Source organism: Balaenoptera borealis, assembly GCF_965194805.1.
Source record: "Balaenoptera borealis genome assembly, chromosome: 11".
In the NCBI taxonomy this organism is placed as follows: Eukaryota; Metazoa; Chordata; class Mammalia; order Artiodactyla; family Balaenopteridae; genus Balaenoptera; species Balaenoptera borealis.
In genome coordinates this window covers 92,176,571-92,190,838 of record NC_138868.1, presented here as the reverse complement: position 1 = coordinate 92,190,838, position 14,268 = coordinate 92,176,571, and positions in this window count along the sequence as shown.

The window sequence follows — 14,268 nt, the reverse complement described above, 5'->3', positions numbered from 1 at the left end:
GCATTTATTGTTTTTAGATTTTTGATGATGGCCATTCTGACAAGTGTGTCGTGATACCTCATTGTAGATTTTGATTTGCATTTCTCTAATAATTAATGATGTTGAGTATCTTTTCATTGTGCTTTTTAGCCATCTGTATGTCTTCTTTGGAGAAATATCTATTTAGAGCTTCTGCCCATTTTTTTTTTTGTTTGTTTGTTTTTTTGTTTTTTTGTTTTTTTTAAACATCTTTATTGAAGTATAATTGCTTTACAATGGTGTGTTAGTTTCTGCTTTATAACAAAGTGAATCAGTTATACATATACATATGTTCCCATATATCTTCCCTCTTGCATCTCCCTCCCTCCCACCCTCCCCATCCCACCCCTCTAGGTGGTCACAAAGCACCGAGCTGATCTCCCTGTGCTATGCGTCTGCTTCCCACTAGCTATCTATTTTACATTTGGTAGTGTATATATGTCCATGGCACTCTCTCACCCTGTCACATCTCACCCCTCCCCCTCCCCATATCCTCAAGTCCATTCTCTAGTAGGTCTGTGTCTTTATTCCCGTCTTGCCACTAGGTTCTTCGTGGCCTTTTTTTTTTTTTTCCTTAGATTCCATATATATGTGTTAGCATACTGTATTTGTTTTTCTCTTTCTGACTTACTTCACTTGTGTGACAGACTCTAACTCCATCCACCTCATTACAAATACCTCCATTTCATTTCTTTTTATGGCTGAGTAATATTCCATTGTATATATGTGCCACATCTTCTTTATCCATTCATCTGATGATGGACACTTAGGTTGCTTCCATGTCCTGGCTATTGTAAATAGAGCTGCAATGAACATTTTGGTACATGACTCTTTTTGAACTATGGTTTTCTCAGGGTATATGCCCAGTAGTGGGATTGCTGGGTCATATGGTAGTTCTATTTGTAGTTTTTTAAGGAACCTCCATACTGTTCTCCATAGTGGCTGTATCAATTTACATTCCCACCAACAGTGCAAGAGTGTTCCCTTTCCTCCACATCCTCTCCAGCATTTATTGTTTCTAGATTTTTTGATGATGGCCATTCTGACCGGTGTGAGATGATATCTCATTGTAGTTTTGATTTGCATTTCTCTAATGATTAATGATGTTGAGCATTCTTTCATGTGTCTGTAGGCCATCTGTATATCTTCTTTGGAGAAATGTCTATTTAGGTCTTCTGCCCATTTTTGGATTGGGTTGTTCGTTTTTTTGTTATTGAGCTGCATGAGCTGCTTGTAAATCTTGGAGATTAATCCTTTGTCAGTTGCTTCATTTGCAAATATTTTCTCCCATTCTAAGGGTTGTCTTTTGGTCTTGTTTATGGTTTCCTTTGCTGTGCAAAAGCTTTTAAGTTTCATCAGGTCCCATTTGTTTATTTGTGTTCTTATTTCCATTTCTCTGGGAGCTGGGTCAAAAAGAATCTTGCTGTGATGTATGTCATAGAGTGTTCTGCCTATGTTTTCCTCTAAGAGTTTGATAGTGTCTGGCCTTACACTTAGGTCTTTAATCCATTTTGAGTTTATTTTTGTGCATGGTGTCAGGGAGTGTTCTAATTTCATACTTTTACATGTACCTGTCCAATTTTCCCAGCACCACTTATTGACGAGGCTGTCTTTTCGCCACTGTATATGCTTGCCTCCTTTATCAAAGATAAGGTGACCATATGTGTGTGGGTTTATCTCTGGGCTTTCTATCCTGTTCCATTGGTCTATATTTCTGTTTTTGTGCCAGTACCAAACTGTCTTGATTACTGAAGCTTTGTAGTATAGTCTGAAGTCAGGGAGCCTGATTCCCCCAGCTCCATTTTTCGTTCTCAAGATTGCTTTGGCTATTCGGGGTCTTTTGTGTTTCCATACAAATTGTGACATTTTTTGTTCTAGTTCTGTGAAAAATGCCAGTGGTAGTTTGATAGGGATTGCATTGAATCTGTAGATTGCTTTGGGTAGTAGAGTCATTTTCACAGTGTTGATTCTTCCAATCCAAGAACATGGTATATCTCTCCATCTATTTGTATCATCTTTAATTTCTTTCATCCGCCCATTTATTGATTGTGTTGTTTGTTTTTTTTTGATATTGATATGCATGAGCTGTTTGTATAGTTTGGAGATTCATCCTTTGTTGGTTGCTTCATTTGCAAATATTTTCTCCTATTCTGAGGGTTGTCTTTTTGTTTTGTTTATGGTTTCCTTTGCTGTGCAAAAGCTTTTAAGTTTAATTAGGTTCCATTTGTTTATTTTTGTTTTTATTTTCATTACTCTAGGAGGTGAATCAAAAAATATCTTGCTACAATTTATGTCAAAGAGTGTTTTGCCTATGTTTTCCCTTAAGAGTTTTATAGTATCTGACCTTCCATTTAGATGTTTAATCCATTTTGAGTTTATTTTTGTGTATGGTGTTAAGGAGTGTTCTAATTTTATTCTTTTACATGTAGCTGTCCAGTTTTCCCAGCACAACTTATTGAAGAGACTGTCTTTTCTCCATTGTATATTCTTGCCTCCTTTGTCATAGATTAGGTGACTATAGGTGTGTGGGTTTATCTCTGGACTTTCTATCCTGTTCTATTGATCTGTATTTCTGTTTTTGTACCAGTACCATACTGTTTTGATGACTTTAGCTTTGTAGTATAGTCTGAAGTCAGGGAGCCTGATTCTTCCAACTCCATTTTTCTTTCGCAAGATTGCTTTGGCTATTCATGGTCTTTTGTGTTTCCATACAAATTTAAAAAATTTTTCTTCTAATTCTGTGAAAAATGCCCTTGGTGATTTGATAGGGATTGCATTGAATCTGTGGATTGCTTTGGGTAGTAAAGTCATTTTGATAATATTGATTCTTCTAATCCAAGAACATGATATATCTCTCCATCTGTTTGTGTCACCTTTTTTTTCTTTCATCAGTATCTTATAGTTTTCTGAGTACAGGTCTTTTGCCTCCTTAGGTAAGTTTATTCCTAGGTATTTCATTCTTTTTGATAAGATGGTAAATGGGATTGTTTCTTTGATTTCTCTTTCTGATCTTTCATTGTATAGGAATGCAAGAGATTTCTGTGCATTAATTTTGTATCCTGCAACTTTACCAGATTCATTGATGAGCTCTAGTAGTTTTCTGGGAGCATTGTTAGGATTTTCTATGTATTTTCATGTCATCTGCAAACAGTGATAGTTTTACTTCTTCTTTTCTGATTTGGATTCTTTTTATTTCTTTTTCTTCTCTGATTGCCATGGCTAGAACTTCCAAAACTATGTTGAATAACAGTGGCAAGAGTGGACATCCTTGTCTTATTCCTGATCTTAAAGGAAATGCTTTCAGTTTTTCACTGTTGAGAATGATGTTTGCTGTGGGTTTGTCATATATGGCTTTTATTATGTTGAGGAAGGTTCCCTCTATGCCCACTTTCTGGAGAGTTTTTATCATAAATGGGTGTTGAATTTTGTCAAAAGCTTTTTCTGCATCTATTGAGATGATCATATGGTTTTTAATTTTCAATGTATTGATGTGGTGTATCACACCATTTGATTTGTGGACATTGAAAAACCATTGCATCCCTGAGATGAATCCCACTTGATCATAGTGTATGATCCATGTGTTGTTGGGTTCAGTTTGCTAGTATTTTGTTGAGGATTTTTGAGTCTATGTTCATCAGTGATATTGGCCTGTAATTGTCTTTTTTGTTGATATTTTTATCCGATTTTTGCATCAGGGTGATGGTGGCCTTGTAGAATGAGCTTGGGAATGTTCCTTCCTCTGCAATTTTTTTGGAAGAGTTTCAGAAAGGTAGGTGTTAACTCTTCTCTAAATGTTTGATAGAATTCGCCTGTAAATCCATCTGGTCCTGGACTTTTGTTTGTTGGAAGATTTAAAATCACAGTTTCAATTTCATTACTTGTGATTGGTCTGTTTATATTTTCTATTTCTTCCTGTTTCAATCTTAGAAAGTTGTACCTTTCTAAGAATTTGTCCATTTCTTCTAGGTTGTCCATTATTTTGGCTAATAGTTGCTTGTAGTAGTCTCTTATGATCCTTCGTATTTCTGTGGTGTCTGTTGTAACTTCTCCTTTTTCATTCTAATTTTACGATTTGAGCCCTCTCTCTTTTTTTCTTGATGAGTCTGAATAAAAGTGTATCAATTTTGTTTAACTTTTCAAAGAACTAGCTTTTAGTTTCATTGATTTTTGCTATTGTTTTCTTTGTCTGTATTTCATTTATTTCTGCTCTGATCTTTATGGTTTCTTTCCTCTACTAATTTTGAGTTTTTTTGTTCTTGTTTCTCCAGCTTTAGGTGTAAGGTTAGTTTGTTTATTTGAGATTTTTCTTGTTTCTTGAGGTAAGATTGTATTGCTATAAACTTCCTCTTAGAACTGCTTTTGCTGCATCCCATAGGTTTTGGATCATCATGTTTTCATTGTCACTTTTCTCTAGGTATTTTTTTGAGGTCCTTTTTGATTTTTTCAGTGATCTCTTGGTTATTTAGTAGCACACTGTTTACCCTCCATGTGTTTGTGTTTTTTACAGCTTTTTCCTGTAATTGATTTTTAATCTCATAGCATTGTGGTCAGAAAAGGTGCTTGATATGATTTCAATTTTCTTAAATTTTCTGAGGCTTGATTTGTGACCCAAAATATGATCTATCTTGGAGAATGTTCCGTGTGCACTTGTCTATAATCTATTCAAATATTTTCTCATGCCCTTTCTCTTTTTCTTCTTCTGGGACCCCTATAATTCGAAGGTTGATGTGTTTAATATTATCCCAGAGGTCTCTGAGACTGTCCTCATTTCTTTACATTCTTTTTTGCTTTATTCTGTTCCTTGGCAGAGATCTCCACCATTCTGTCTTCCAGGTCACTTATCTGTACTTCTTCCTCAGTTATTCTGCTATTGCTTCCTTCTAGCATATTTTCTATTTCAGTTATTGTATGGTTCATCTCTGCTTGTTTGTTCTTTAGTTCTTCTAGGTCTTTGTTAAACATTTCTAGTATCTTCTCAATCCATGCCTCCATACTTTTTCTGAGATCTTGGATCATCTACACTATCATGACTCTGAATTCTTTTTCAGATAAATTGCCTATCTCCTCTTCATTTAGTTGTTTCTTGTAGGTTTTTATCTTTCTCCTTCATCTGTAAGATATTTATTTGTCTTCTTATTTTGTCGCACTTACTGTGTTTGTGTTCTCCTTCCTGTAGGCTGCAGGATTGTAGTTCCTCTTGCTTCTGGTGTCTGACCCCTGGTGGTTGAGGTTGGTCCAGAGGCTTGTGTCATTATCCCCTTGATAGGGGGTTTGGCTGGTGTTGTGGTGACCAGAACCTGCACTGGATATTGAGCAAAGCCTCCCCTTTGCTCTGTGGTTGTCACTGCCTTGTCAGGGGCAGGGTCTGCTCCCTAATTGATGGAGTAGAGCCCCCCAGATCTGTTTCTTAGCTGTGTTTCTGATCTGTGCTGTGAGGTAGGCAGGATTGGGTCACTCCTGCTGGGAGAGAAGCCACTGAGTATTCCTCCTCTGGAGATGTTCACCTGTGAATGTGATCTGTTGTGTCTCCTTTTGCCAATTGTGTGGGCTCACAAAGTACACTGTTGTTGGCTCTGCTCTTGGTCCCACTTTTACTGTGGTTATGCCAGCAATTGGCCCTGGTGACTCTCAGGCATTGTTTTCACCAGGCCACTGATGCAGATCCAGTGAGGTCAGGTCCCAGGACTGGAGTAGTCGTGCACCTGGACCCGCTATAGGAGCTATGGAGGCAACTCAGACTCTGGCCTGGCCCAGCTCCTAAATGTACATGCCCACAAAGCTCACAGATGCTAAAGCCAGACCTGTCTCAGCTGCAGGAGCACTTGTCCTTTTGGATGTTTCGCAGGTGCTGAATTTAGGAAGATGTCAGTGGAGGTGTAACTCCATGGTTGGCTGAGCCACGAGGAGAGATTTCAGCTCTTCTTCCTTAGTCACACAGCCGCTGGGGCTCAGCTGTGGTTTCCATCCCACCTCTATGTGTGTTCCTCCCACCAGAGTCTGCTCCAGAGGTTGCCAGAGCCCATGAGCCCATTAGGCAGGAAGGAGCCAAGGCGGAGATTGGGGCGATCAGGCCACCTGGGCAGGAGGGTGCTGGGTAGCGACTGGAATGTGAGGGCCTGTCAGGTGGTGACCAGGGCGAGCGTGTCACCCAGGCTGGGGGAAGGGGACAGAGGAGGCGTTGGCTGGGGGTGTGCAAGCCTGCTCTAGCAGGAGTCCGTCCTAGCACCCATGGAGGCAGGGGTTGGAGAGTGAGGAGAGAGGCTGTGGTGGTGGCCCTGCTCTTTGTGCATCACTCAACAATGGCACTTTTCTTCTGTGGCGGTCCGGGTTTTCTCCACGAGCATTCCCAGTTGCAGAGATCCTCACAGCCAACAGCAGTACTCCTCCCGGGGTCTACTCTCCAAGCCCCACGTTGCAGCACCCAGCCCCTGTGTGCACCAGTGGACACCGTCTCAGGCTGGGGCACACAGGGCTGTGGCCTGGACCATCTGTGTAGGTCTCACTCTGTTCTGCCTGCCATAGACCAGTTGCTGGGCTCTCCTCCAAGCCCCTGAAGCTCCCCCTCTGTCCCAGCTAAACTCCCTGCCGGTGAGGGGCTTCCCCAGATGCTGGAACCTCTCTTCTCCTTCAGCTCCCTGCCAGGGGCTCAGGTCCCATCCTGCTTCCTCTCCTCTTCCTTTTGTCCTACCCAGTTACATGGGGATCTTTCATGTTCTTTTAGGTGTCTGTGGTCCTCTGCTAACGTTCAACAGGTGCTCTGTGAGAACTGTTCCATTTGTAGATGTATTCTTGATGAGTTTGTGGGGAGAGATGAACTCCACGTCCTCCTACTCCTCCACCATCTTGAAAAACCCCTAAATTATATTTCTTATGGAAAAAAAAACCCATAGGGAATAAAATAAGAAACACACATAAATCTGATTTCCAAAAATCCCATGTTCTCCCATCTGTTTACATCTGCAGGGCAGATACTTTTGCTGTTCCCATGCAGGAGTAACCCCCTCTCCTCTGGGACACGACACACCCAGCTATAGAGTGGCTGGGTTGGGCACAGCCCGGAGGACAGTGAACGTGAATCGTCCACCTTTCCTCTGTGTGACCCTTACTAGCTTCTTCACAGATTTGACCCTGCATCCTGACTGCTTCATCAGCCTTCTCACTTGCCTCTGAAGGCCAGCTTCAGCCCAGGGCTGCACAGGATTCGTGAAAGCTGTGACACTTTCCCAGCTTGGTGGTTAACCAAGACTTCTGGGATTTATGCTCACTTGAAGGTATCAGGAGTTGCCTTTGGTAAAGAGATCAAAGAAACAAACTATTCACTTCCTTTAAAATTGTTTACTTCCCTTAAAGCTTCAGTTGAGTGACTAAGAATGTCTTCAAAAAGTTGTCTCACCAATGAAAGAAACATCTTTATAATTAAACTAGTGCCAAATGGTTAGTGGTAAGTTCTACACTGTGATTGATTGATCCTTTTACTGGAGGGCAGTGATCTATCTATTGATATATGTCCTCAGCTCAGACGTGAAGGAATTATGGTTGGGGACTCACTCAGGGTCAGTGAGGCAATAGAGGGTGTGGGAGAGCACCCTGAAAATGAGGGTGGCAGACTTTCTGGGATGGAAATCTGATTTCTGTTTTGTTCATTGATTTCTTGTAACTGTTTGTTCACTGGCTGCTGTTTGGCTCCCTGGAATGTAGTGGAATATTTTGTTTACTGCCTAGAAATCCTAGCTTATCAAATTCACACAAAGACTCAGGAACACACTGATCAAAAATGGAAATTTCCGAGATACAGCATCTGATCGAAAGCAAGTTTTCCATTCTCATAGCCCTTCTGCAGGCTTGGCTTGAACCACTGAAAGGCAGTCTGATTTCATGTCTGGGCACTTCTACCTCTGCTTCTCTTTCTGTCCTTTCCTTTGTCCTTCCCCTCCTTCCATACCCCAAATTTCTCAGCCTCAGCCTAGGAAGCAGAGCAGTACTCCTCACACTTTACTGTGAAAGCCAATGGCCAAGGGGTCTTGTTAGAATGTGGATTCGGGTTCCCCGGGAATACCAGACGGTGGTGTTTCTGCTCCTGTGAGGACCACACCTCAATGGCCCAGGGTCTGAGGCTCTGTGGGGTTGGGGAGCCCTGGGGAGGCTGCAAGCTTGGCTGCAGACTAAGCCAAGTGTCTGGTTCTGAGGGTGAAGGGGCCTGGCTCAGGGTGGCCCAGAGTTGTCAACTTCGAGGAACAAGACAGCCAGTGGCCCCTCCCCTGCTCCATGGAGCTCTCATGTGACCAGACTCAGGCCCCGTGAGCCCCTCTGGGCTGAAACTGCTGTAGCTATTTCTTCCAAGGTCTTAGCTCACATCGTTCCTGCCGCCGTAGGGAGGGGCAGATGTGAGAAATGCTTTACCTCCCTGTTTTCTCTCCCTGGCCTGGTTTCTGATGATGAGAGAAGGACTTTCCTCTAGTTCTAGAGCCACGAGGGTCATGTCTCCTGACAGTTCCACATGTGCAAGATGGTGGAGTCAAGTGTTCTGACCATTAAGCTGCTCTGGATATTCAGGCTCGATATTGACCGACTTCGCTGTTCTTCAACAGTTAGAGACAAACTGTTTAGATCACTACTTTCCCCTTGTTCTATTCTTCCAGGCTTATTACCTGACTGTGACTGGAAAGTCTGGTAGCACCTGACTCGGGCAGTCCCCTGCCATGAGGTAAGCTTCTGTGTGAATGTGGTTTTAATCACAATATCTTTCAGCAGCCTGGGCTCCTCTTTAGCTCCCTGTCTTACTAGAGCTCCCAGGAGCCATGACTTTGGATTTCTGAGACTCATAATATAGCAACAGATTTTAACAATAAACAAATGCAAAAACTATGCAGAGACTATGCTCTCAAAAACAACTAAATTAGAAAATTATCTCAATGAAATGATTTCAAATCCAAAGGCTAAAAGGCTTTAGCCTGGTATTCTTGGCTTCCTAGAAATCAAATTAACTCATGAAATCAAGGAGGAACAAGAGTAATTAGAGAAATATATTACAGTTTTACTATCAGAACAGGAGCAAGGAAAACAATAAAATAAAATAGAGGAAGACAATATGATTAAGCTAGATAAAGGAGAGATTTCCTCAGGATATGTATTATAATGTGGATGCCAAACTAGAAAAAATGAAACAGAAAATCAGACATTTGAAAGCTAGGAGAGGCAGATATGAAAGGGAAAAACAAGATAAGCCTATGTATAATTGCTCTTAAACAGGGCTTTAGAAAAGAGGGAAATATTTTAGATGTTACTATATCAGAAGTAGTGACAGGTCCAATAAAGGTAAGAGAAACAATGTCTTCAGGAGAAAACTGGAATGACTTCTCAGAAGACGCCAGAATCCAGAACACAATGGATAAAACACTGTGAGAGCTACAAATACAGACTCCAGCATAAGAGAAATGGGCAACCATCCTTGTAAATTGAGACAGCTATTCCAAGGGGTTATGGAAAAACACTACTTGAGAGAAGAATACTAGGAAGAAGAATGATTTGGAAACCTTCAAAATGACACGGACATTGCTTGCACCTTGAGGGAACGTACCCAAGAAATGTATGGAATTAGTACACTAAGAGAAGGCACAGAAAAAAATGGGAATATTAAATGGGAGCAGGCAGATAATAATAGATGATGTCCAGGCCTGAGTTGACCTGATGGGAGAAACTGTCCTTGGTGAATGGGATTATGCAACTCGGTGACGCTTTGAAGGTGGGAAGGTTTGAACAGTGGATGATTGTAGTAGACCCAGATTGTTTTGATTTCTTATTTCTTGCTATAGGAAAATGTGCAAGACAAAATCTGAAGGAGTATTTTCCAAAATCATATATCTGAGCCAGAAACCAAAGGGAAAGTAAAAGGAAAGAAGGGAGGCAGATTCTAGGAACATTTTAGCACTACCTGTGTTAGAACAGAAAGGGATGTCCTTAAGGTGTAACTTGAACATTTAGAAACTCAACTGATCCTTCCTGAAATGGATAGGGGAATAACAGATGGCAACAGCACATAGAAGAGCACTTGGTGTTCTCTGCTTACTCCTCCAGACCCATTGTCCATCCTTCCAGACCTGCTCTGTGCTTCTAGAGGCCGACCTCTATCACTCAGACTGCTTTACTCTCTTGATCGGGTTGAGTCTGGCCAATGTAAGGCCCAGTGGGATTAGAGAGCGAGAGAGGGGGGCTGAGGTATTTATTCACTGACTCCTTGCCTGCCAAATTACAGTTTGGCAGTGGCTGCATTTCCCTGTTGGGCAGCCCCTCTCCTACTGCTACAGCTCCCTTCTCTCACCCCTTCAGCCGGGGCTGGTAATAGCTTCCCTGGATGCTTCCCTTGTAGTTTACTTTTACCTACCCACCAATCCTCAAACACAGTGCTCAAAGGAAAAATGAAAACTTAGAGCTCTTTAATGATACAGAAAGCAAAAAAGATGCTTCAAACAAGATCTGTTCACTGATGGTGTCATCATTGTAGCTCTCTAAAACTTTGCAGTAATAGAGTTATTCCTTGCAAGATGTCTCGAATGCAACTCTTCAAGCAAAAGACAGTATATGCAGGGGGGGATTTCCCCCTAGGTGAAGTAAATACATAGTGTCAAGATCAGCTTCCTGATGGGAACATTCTCCCTGTTAAATAGTATCCTGGCGAGGCTGCATCCAGAGATCTTTGTTGTCTGTTGTCTTCCCCTTTTAACACAGAGTCTTTGCTATGCTCTGTGGTAACACTAAGTACTTAGATCTGGAGATATAGAAATGGAGAGATTAACTACATTAGGGGCTATATTTTGTCATTATGGGACTAGTGCTGTGATAATTTTATGTGTCTTATTGACTTTTTTGACTTTATTTGTAAGTGAGACATATGCAAGGCTTATCACTTAATTCAACTTGAGAGGGTCTGAGAAAATTAAATTCATATGGTGGGCAAGAGCCAAGGCAACAGCTACTGAAAAATCCAAATTCTACCCAAGCATCACAAATCCTCCAATTTGAGATTGAGAAAAATTAAAAATTTAGAGGGATTATAATATAATAATCATACAGATTTAAAATTCTTTGGATTTTGAATTTTAAAAGGAAAGAGAATTTAATATTAGACTTTAACTTGTGAAAAAATTCATTTTTGAACATTAATTTCTCCCTGAAAAATTCACAATTGGAGTTGATTTCTCTTCAAACTTGGGGACACTTACTCTTGGTATTCTCTGAACGAAGTGCAGTATTTTATGTTGTTAATAATAACATTGCAGAACCTCTGAGGAGATGTATTAGATCTTACAGCTGGGCAAATTTGGGATGGGAATGGAATAGAGAGTGAGTTTTTCAGCTTTGAAGTTAATTGAATTAATAAACTGCATCAGCCCATTTCAGAGCTCTTGGAGAGCAAAATATTAAACTGTCCCCCAGTGTCCGAGGAGAACCCGCAAAGAAGCAATGGTTGGCATTGGGAGATTGACCTCATGGAGATGGGACAGACTTCTGAGCTCCTCCTCACTCATCTGTTTGAACATGGGATGAATGCAGTGGTTTTCAACTACAGCTGCTCGTTAGAATCTCCTGGGAAGTTCTTAAAATCCCAATACTCAGGCCACTTCCTAGACTTACTAAATCAGAATCTTACTGATCTCACTCATTGCCCCTCAAGGTAGTAGAACAAAATGCTGATTGAGGAGTTTGGGAGAATAACTGGGCATACATTTCCTCTTCTTTCTTGTGTTTGGACCTTCCTACTGAAAGAAGTGTCTGCTTTCCTGTGGTTAAGAGATAAACTTCATGTTTCTCAGAGGGGTGGGATATGGAGGGTGGGAGGGAGACACAAGAGGGAAGAGATATGGGGATATATGTATATGTATAGCTGATTCACTTTGTTATAAAGCAGACCTAACTAACTAACTAACTAACTAACACACCATTGTAAAGCAATTATACTCCAATAAAGATGTTAAAAAAAAAAAAAAAAGCCTTTTGCTTTTTAAGTGTGGCCTGTGTTGGTCCATCTCTGAGTGCATAGAATTAATTTGGGGCTCATATCTCATTTGAGATATGAGAAAGACAACTTGGTCCCTATGTTCTCCAAGCAGCTTTATCAGTTAAAAGAATAAAAGTCAATGTTCTACCTTCATCTGCCTGACTTCTGTGTTTTTCCTCTCAGTTTGTTCTGACTTTAAGAGAGGAACAGAATAAACCAGGACCCAGGTTGGACTAATCCATGTGGATGCCAAAAGCAGGCTAATAATTTGGCAACACTTTAAATCGATATTTTAAAAATACTTGTTCATTTTTATAAGTGAGGGGGACACATTTATATTTTGCTAAGAAAATTTTTATGCTTGTTCTTTTATGTCTGAAATTACATGCATTGCACCAAATGTGACCTAATATTTTAACTTACTTGGTTTATCTTTCTTTTTTTTAAAAAAATTAATTAATTAATTAATTAATTTTTTGGCTGTGTTGGGTCTTCATTGCTCTGCACGGGCTTTCTCTAGTTGCAGCGGGCTGGGGCTACGTTTCGTTGTGCTGCCTGGGCTTCTCATTGCGGTGGCTTCTCTTGTTGCAGAGCATGGACTCTAGGCGAACAGGCTTAGTTGCTCCGCATCATGTGGGATTTTCCTGGACCAGGGCTCAAACCCGTGTCCTCTGCATTGGCAGGTGGATTCTTAACCACTGCACCACCAGGGAAGCCCATGGTTTGTCTTTCATTTCTAGGTTTTTATAGCGCTCATGATTGGATAGGTTTAGTCACTCGGACTCACTAAGGATAGAAGTAATTTACATAGAAATTCTTGCTAAATCTTATTCAAAATATTTTGAAAGTTTTTTTGCTGGCTTTTATGTAGGCAAAGTATTTCTCACCTGTTAGTTGTTCCTATTTTGTCTTTACTTTTCTTTTGGAATTTTCTGAACCAGACAACTTCTTCAAAATCATACTACAAAGTTTATAATACAGATAGTAGTAAATCACTCATTTGTAGCAAAGGGCATTACACAGTGTTGACAGGACTTCCAGCTTCAGATTACTGTAGTAACATCATGAAATGTGCATATGTACCTTGTGGAAATAGTCAACACAGAGAGGTCAGCACCTCTGAAATTTTCACTCAAGGATACTGCCTTCCTCCATGTGAAATGGACCACACTGTGCCTGTGACTCTGGTCACGTGTGGAAACTGATACCACAATTTCTGTGTATTCCCTGCACTTTAGTGTCCCTTGTAGGCTGATCAGACTGGGCACTTAGCTCTCTGACTCCTCTTTTAATCAGGGGCTGGCCAGGATGCAAGAGGAGAGACTGCTAGCCAAAATGCCAAATTGAGGCCAGGCTTCAAGTTAGTGGTATTTGGATTATTCAACTGAATAGCGAGTTCTGATGGCTGTGGTTAGAAGTAGTGGGCTAGGGTTTGTGTGAATGCCTTTTAATGAAAGGTCCTGAGGGCTTATGAGGTAGAAAAGTATGAGGAGGATTCTGATGATGAGATATTTATATAAATGGGATGATTTTTGACTTCACTAATAGAGGCATTAAAATAGTACGTATCTAGGGTTCCCCGAGCAAAGTAGTGCAGAGTTGAAGTAAAATAAAGTAAAAAATATTTTCCTTTACCGAGAAGCAATGGATGGTGATAGGCTTTAATGAAATAATTTAAAACTATGTATATGGCCTTTTGATATTATTAATCAATTGTTGTATAAACATTATTGAAATATAACTGGCTTATTGATAAGAAGACTCTCCTTTTATGTCTAGTTTCTCCAGAGAAAATCAGAAATGAATGTCTACAAAGATAGTTAGGTAAAGAAACACTGGATTATTTGGGTCACTCAGGAAACATCTGACTTAACTATCCTAGAATCTCTTAGTCCTTGTGTTAAAGGACTTGTATTAAAGCCTATTACTGCTCTTTTATCCTAACTCTATGCAAAAAAGTAACCTTAGTAACCTATGCAAAAAAGTACATTAGAACTCAGGTGTACTCATGTCACAAGTCAAGCCCTGTCTTACCTATAATTAACTAGGAGGCCTGTTCTCAATATAGAGATTTCTGCTAATGAAATTTGTATCACTCTGTTCACTGGTGGCACTTTGTGCAACTACCTCCTTCCTCAACCTTGGAAGATGAACAGGGGCCAAATATTATTACTTTATACCTAATGGTTCTATACATTAGGGACTTCACTCATTAATTTCTGAAACTTCTACCACCAATATGCTTCACTGAAACA